Source organism: Engraulis encrasicolus, chromosome 1, assembly GCF_034702125.1.
Source record: "Engraulis encrasicolus isolate BLACKSEA-1 chromosome 1, IST_EnEncr_1.0, whole genome shotgun sequence".
Lineage (NCBI taxonomy): Eukaryota > Metazoa > Chordata > Actinopteri > Clupeiformes > Engraulidae > Engraulis > Engraulis encrasicolus.
Window position 1 is genome coordinate 2058480 of NC_085857.1, and position 7500 is coordinate 2065979.

The following is a 7500-nucleotide window of genomic DNA, read 5'->3' on the forward strand; positions in this document are numbered from 1 at the left end:
CGAGGCTTGGTGTAGTAAGCAAGTAATACAAGAGAGGTTATATCAGAGAGTGTCTCACATTTTTGCTTTTTCTTGTATTCTGTTTCTCTTTTACCCTGTCTCTGCACCCACCCCCCTACCTCTCTTTTTTCCCACACTCTGCTTTTCTCTCCTCATTCACACCTTTCTCACTTGTTCCAACTCGTCTTCTTATTCTGCGCTCTCTTGATAGAATTCTCCAAATCGCTGCTTTTATCTTTCTCTCCTAATCTGGACGAGGTCAACCCTGACATTCCGGAGTGGAGGCAGGATGTTGGCAGGGTAATTAAGAAGGCTCTGCTGCAAGTGAGTGTGGATCTCTCCTCCTCCTCTTCTTCCTCCTTCTCCTTCTACTTATACTTCTTTTTTATATTTCTTCCTGATTTATGTAATTTCCTCACGTCTCTCTTCGTGCTGTCACCCATACTTTGCAATCTCTGTTTCTGTATATCTCCCCCTTCCTCCACTTCTTCAACTCTTCCTTCCTCTCTCTCTCTCTCTCTCTCTCTCTCTCTCTCTCTCTCTCTCTCTCTCTCTCTCTCTCTCTCTCTCTCTCTCTCTCTCTCTCTCTCTCTCTCTCTCTCTCTCTCCTTTTTCTCATTTTGCTGTCTCCATGTGTAACTATTTTTGGATTTCAAAAGGTGTGGGAAAGGCAGAGGGAGAGGCAAAGTTGGTTTCCATCTGATTCCTGATGACAGGTGCAGTCTGGCTCCTTTCTGGAGCTCGACAGGCCTGTGATTACTAACGGCTTATTCAGAGACTACTGCACGCACTGCAGTGCAATCCATTTCTTCCATTACCCCACCCCACCCCACCTCCAACGCACACACACAAACACAAACACACACACACGCACACGCACACGCGCACACGCACACGCGCACACGCACACACACACACACTAGACTAAGCCATTGTCTCTGAGCATTTCTGTTGTAGCATTGCTGTTACATAATGATCATGATGAAGTTAAAGGGACACTGTGCAGGAAATGGTCAAAAAGGTACTGCAACTATGCTGCTCATTGAACTGGGCTGCCTATTGCCAAATTTGATCTTTACATGAAAGTTTACTAAGTAATAAACAAATATTTTCTAGTATGGTCCAAGTACAGTCATTTTTGCTGCTAAGAATGGCTATTTTTGGAAATTCAAAATGGCGAACCTTGGAGAAGATCCCCCTTTTCATGTATGAAAAGTGTTTTTTTCCAGTCATAATGAATACTTAGAATTTGATGCTGGTGGTAAGTATTCATGAAAAAGGTAACATTAGTGAATGGGTAGCATGAATTGTGGAAATAAACAACTAAAAATCTCACACAGTGTCACTTACTAAGACATATTTCACAATCTGCGTTTTAAAGAGTTGTTCCTATCATCCCCTCCTCTCCACTCTCTTACTCTCACACATACACATACACATGCAAACACAGACACATGCATGCAATCATGAAGTGATGCCAAATCATTAAAAACATGAACATGGAATGCATTTAAGCAATAGAATTTGAAGATTCATTACAATAGTTTTCTTTGGGGAAAGTACTTGCATAAAAGGAATCGGGAAACCAGAATATCATTTGAAGGAGGAAACCAACACACACCAGAGGTTTCGAGGTGCAGGTAGCGGGTGCAATATCAATTTCGTAGAAGAAGATACCGCACACTCTTGTCCATCGTGCTGCAATTTATTAACAAAACAACGTTTTAAAAGTTGAGAAAGGCCATACGGGCCGAAACGTTGTTTTGGAGCACGATGGACAAGAGTGTGCGGTATCTTCTTCTACAAAATTAAACCAGAATATCAGCCTTGGCAAGCAGAGATGAGCCGAGGCTCTCTGGTCAAAATAGAAAACATGCCACTCACTCTGCTGATTGCCCCAGGCACCTTTCTAGCAAACTAACCCACTACACATCAGACTACATCCATCCAGAGCTGAGTTTTACCATGCAGCCCCAAACCCCCTCAGGCCATATGCCCATGTTGATGCCTGCTGTCCGTCTAGATAGGTAGGATCAGGGAAGCTGACAGGGGGGACAAAGTGATCACTTGTCCCGGGCCCAAGGAGAGTGGTGGCCCAGAATTGGATCCTCATTACATTGTATGTATTGGGTTTGAGGCCCTTTCAGATGACTTTTGTCCCGGGCCCAGCCTAAGCTGTCAGCAGCCCTGGGTAGGATAGCTGTTACTGCAGTAATAGCTGGGTTTGGCATCTGGGCATTTCCCTTTTTTTCTAGACCGGGTCGCTGGGTACTGCCACCTCAGCGCCCGCTGTCTTTCCATTAAGTTGGAGCATGGGTGAAGTTAGCTGATGCAGTAAAACTAACCCACTACACATCAGACTACAGCCGTCCAGAGCTGAGTTTTTTTTTTCCTCTCCTTTATTTTACTAGGGTAAAAACACATTGAGGCAGTTGCCTCTTTTTCAAGTGGGCCCTAGCCAAAAGAGCAGCAAAAAACGCAAAACGCACTCCATACGACTCACAGTACAGACAGAAACAAACATATCCACAGACAGCAAAGTATAAAAGATTGAGACATAAAAACATGCAAGACATTACCATATAGAAATATGCAGGACATAACAAAAACATGCAAGCAAGACAAACAGCGCTCATCAATAAAATACATTTTACTATCCCCAAACCCTCAGGCCATATACCAGGGCTGGGCTGAGACAAGAAATCAGGCCGAGCATTTTCAGCCAAGACCGGCCAGCCATTGCTCTTGTTACCACCAGACCAGAGTGTCTTTCAGATCGAAACGATTGTGTAGACGTTACTAAAGGCAGTATGGGAGTTCCCAGGCTAGGACAGCCAGGCATTGAGAGAGACAATGACACATGTGTCAACATTTTTAGTCATCTAATAGGAGTTATTTTGACCACAACAGCCAAAATGAATGGCTAAATATGAGTCTGAGAGGATTGCTCGCGGTAGCGGTATGAGGACTGGTACCACTACATAATGGGGAAGGCCAGACCAAAATCATCAACAGTCCACCGAGCAAATGCCCTGTATGCCCTATGGCCACTCCAGCCCTGCCATATACCCATGTGGATGCCTGCTGGCCATCTAGATAGGTAGGATAGCTGTTGATTTTCATCATTCTGGGTTTTTCCTCACCTCAAGTCAAGTCAAGTTGGTTTTATTGTCAATTTCTTTACATGCACTGGTCATACAAAGAATTTGAAATTACATTTCTTGCTTTCCCATGCAGACATAGACTAATCTAGGTAAGGACATAGACAGTATAGACATAGACAGTACTCATACTGTACATGGACATAAGACAGTATGGACATAGACAGTGCTCCTACAGACATTTAAAGTGCAAGACTGGACAACAGAAGACTTGTAGAGAACATACATGAAGAGGAGGTAATTGCTGTGCTTTTCCTAAAAGTCCTTTATAGCCTCCAAATATAACCTCCAATATAACCTCCACCTTTAGCTGGGTTTGGCATCTGAGCATTTCCCCGTTTTCTAGACTGGGTCCCAGGGTAGAGCTGCCTTAGCGCAGGAGGGTGAATTCTCTGGTGGCTCCTTTCCCTCACTCTCACACAGGCCTCAAGCCTTATTCCCACGTTGATGCCCGCTGTCTTTCCATATACTTGGAGCTGGGTGAAGTTAGCTGATGCAGTAAAAGTACTGTAGCCTACTCCCGCTACCTCTACTGAGAGTCGGGGTTAGCGCCTGAGCCGAGCTCCCCCAATTCGACACTGGGTCCCTGGGCAGAGCTGCCTCAGCTCAGGAGGGTGATTTCTCTCGTGGCTCCTTTCCCTCACTCTGCTCTCACACACATTTCTTGCAAACTCTACCACACCAGATATCATTCCAGCCCACCCCAAAGTCTCAAGCCTTATTGCCACGTTGATGCCCGCTGTCTTTCCATATACTCGGAGCAGGGGGAAGTTAGCTGATGCAGTAAAAGTACTGTAGCCTACTCCCGCTACCTCCACTAATAGTCGGGGTTAGCGTCTGAGCTGAGCCGAGCTCCCCCAATTCGACACCGGGTCCCTGGGTAGAGCTGCCTCAGCTCAGGAGGGTGATTTCTCTGGTGGCTCCTTTCCCTCACTCTGCTCTCAAACCTATTTCCCATCTCTATTAAGTACTGCTGCTGTTGAAGTCTCAGAGACTCATCTGATGCTTCCCACAAAAAAGAAAACGAAGGAAGTCCTCATCCTCTTGGGTCAGTGGAGAAACACATTTGTGTTTCCTTTTAACCAGCACTCCTAAATGAAATCAGAAGGTGTAATTACAAGGTTTTGAGGAACTTAAGTCAAACTTGAAATAGCATCTTGAACTGAGAGGGAAACGTATATTGTTGTTGTTGTGGTCCCCTGTTGTAGAGAGTGTTTCAAGTTTGTTGTTCTTGTTCTCTCCAGCAAGCTGCCTGGAAGATAGTCGAAGAGTTTCCCTGAAGCTACATTATTTAGTGAAAAGCATTAACAACAACACAGCACAAGAGAAAGGCACTTACGGATGAACTATTGTGTGTGTCCAGAGCAGAGTTGTATAAGGTAGAAGTAGAAGTACTCTTACAGAGGTAAATTCAACACTAGTCCTGTGATATTACATGTTTTCAACTTTGTAATTTCATAAAACTTGTAATTTGATCCGTAAGACTACTTCCACTTTCTACAACTCTGGTCTAGAAACAATCAGAAAAGTGAAAATGGCCATAAGAACATTATGGGAAAAAATGGATGACAACATTTCTAGGACACAGCCTGCATTGTTGGTTGGCTTTTCTAATAGCTAGACATTAGGCAGTAGTGGTGTGGATTGGCACTGCCCCCACGATCCGATTCGATCACAATTCGGGAGGTAGCGATCCGATTCGATTCGATTCTATGCGATTCGATCCGATCCGATTCAATTCTACAATGCATTGCAATGCATTACATTTCTACTGAAAGCAAAGCAAATGTTTCAACAGTCATGGTGAGGCAATACACGTAGTCATATACTGAGCAACAATTTATTAGCTGTGTTCTGTATCAGTCTGGATCAGTCTGTATCAGTCTTGCAAAGCTTTGAAGTACTTTTATTTAATTTAACATTCATTTGCTCTCGAAATATCCACAGAAGTAATTGAAACTTAAAAAAGTTGCCGCATCGATCCTGGAACTTGCCGCATCGATCCTGGAACTTGCCGCATCGATCCTGGATCGTCCATGCCCCGCATTGGATTGGATCGCCGAATCGATCATTGTTGACACCACTATTAGGCAGTGTGAGGACTGAAAGAGAGGAAAGAAATGGCTGTCCGTAAAGCAGGTAATGGGCTATTTACTCTTTTACTGCCTTGAGGACAAACATTTAAATGTATTGATTTCCTAAAGAACCCCTGCACCTCTCCTCCTGCCTCTCCTCTCTCTTCTCTCCTCCTGCTCCTCCTCTCTCTTCTCTCTCTTCTCTCCTCCTGCCTCTCCTCTCTCTTCTCTCCTCCTGCTCCTCCTCCTCCCCCTGCCCTTCTCTCTCTGCCTTCACTCCCTCCCCTGAAGCCTCATTGCCCCAATCAAATGCCTGGCCTCCACCACCTCCCTCTCTATCTATATATATATATATGTACTGTATATATATCTTTTTTCATTGAATTGCTTTCTATTTGTCTTTATTACTCTTCCCTTATGTCCTTGAATTCATTGGCCCAGTAGACCACATCAGCCATGTTATTAGTCAGATCATATGGTGTGTCTATATGTGTGTGTGTGTGTGTGTGTGTGTGTGTGCGTGCGTGCGTGCGTGCGTGTATGTTTGCTTAAGTTGGCTTAATTTTCCAATTGAATTGGGAGGAAATAACCTTTCAAAGGCATGTTCAAGGAAGGACGTTAAGGACGTGATAATATGTTTTTCATATTTTCTTTCACATTTTTTTCTCTCCTACACAAAAAATACTGAACATTTTGTAGACACAGCCATATGCACACACGTACACAGGCACGGAGACACAAACACACACACCCACTCACACACACACACACACACACACACACACACACACACACACACACACACACACACACACACACACACACACACACACACACACACACACACACACACACACACACACACACAAGCAACCAAACTTCTACTGCTCATTTATTTTTTTCCCTGTGTCTATCTGTATGTCTGTCTCTGTCACGTTTACAGGCTACAGCAGCTGTCAAACCTAATCATGTCAAATCTGGAGAGTGTGATGTTATATTGAACACACTGCCTGTCAGTTTCCCTCCTTCATATTACAACTTTATTAATTCAAAGCATATTCATTTTCAGGTGACACCTGACTGGTTAGTTCATTGAAGTAAACCATATCTTAACATGTGTAATACTGTATCTAATCACTTCAGAACCAATTTCGTCAAAATAATGTCTCAATATGTCAAAAAGTATATTTTCCGTTGTGTGAATGTCCTCTGGGACTCTCACCCAAGTGCTAGAATGGAAGGCTTGAATATGGAGAGCAGGAAAGAAGACAACCAATAGCCTAACAACCATATCAAGTGGAAACTAATCTGGACCCCCGTTTCTCCAGTTAGCAACTTAGTAGGTTGTCAATGGAAAATTGCATTGCAACCAATTAAGTTGCTAACTTAGTGCTTTCGAGAAACAGGGCTCTGGAATGTTTCATTTGTGTGTTTTTTAGTGATCAACAGAGGTCATGTCACATGCAATGTAGAACTAGAATGGGCACTCGGTAGAGCGCAAACCTTCGCCTACGCCACTTATTTTTTTCTGGCCATCTTCAGAGTGTGGGGCATAACATTCTCCAAATTTTGGTGTTAGTGTCATTTAAATCGGACCGGAATATCGTAATATTACATTTTTGGCCCAGTCTTGACCTCTTATTCAATTCAGCATGCACACATTGTTCTGGCATATAGTGCTTGGCAAAGAAAAACGTTTTTGACCTTTTCGTGATCTTGACCTTGGCCTTTGACCCAATCACTCCCAAAAAGTAATCGATTGTTCCTTGGGCCATGACCAATCATCCCAGTAAATTTAATAAAAATCGGCTCAATTTACGTTTTTGACCTTTTCGTGACCTTGACCTTGACCTTTGACCCAATCACTCCCAAAAAGTAATCGATTGTTCCTTGGGTCATGACCAATCATCCCAGTAAATGTCATAAAAATCGGCTCAATTTACGTTTTTGACCTTTTCGTGACCTTGACCTTTGACCCAATCACTTCCAAAAAGTAATCGATTGTTCCTTGGGTAATGACCAATCATCCCACTAAATGTCATAAAAATCGGCTCAATTTACGTTTTTGACCTTTTCGTGACCTTGACCTTTTACCTTTGACCCAATCACTCCCAAAACTAATCGATTGTTCCTTGGGTCATGACCAATCATCCCACTAAATTTCATAAAAATCGGCTCAGTTCTGTCTGAGTTATACGAAGTACAAACAAACATTTTGACCTTGACCTTGACCTTTGACCCAATCACTCCCAAAAAGTAATCGA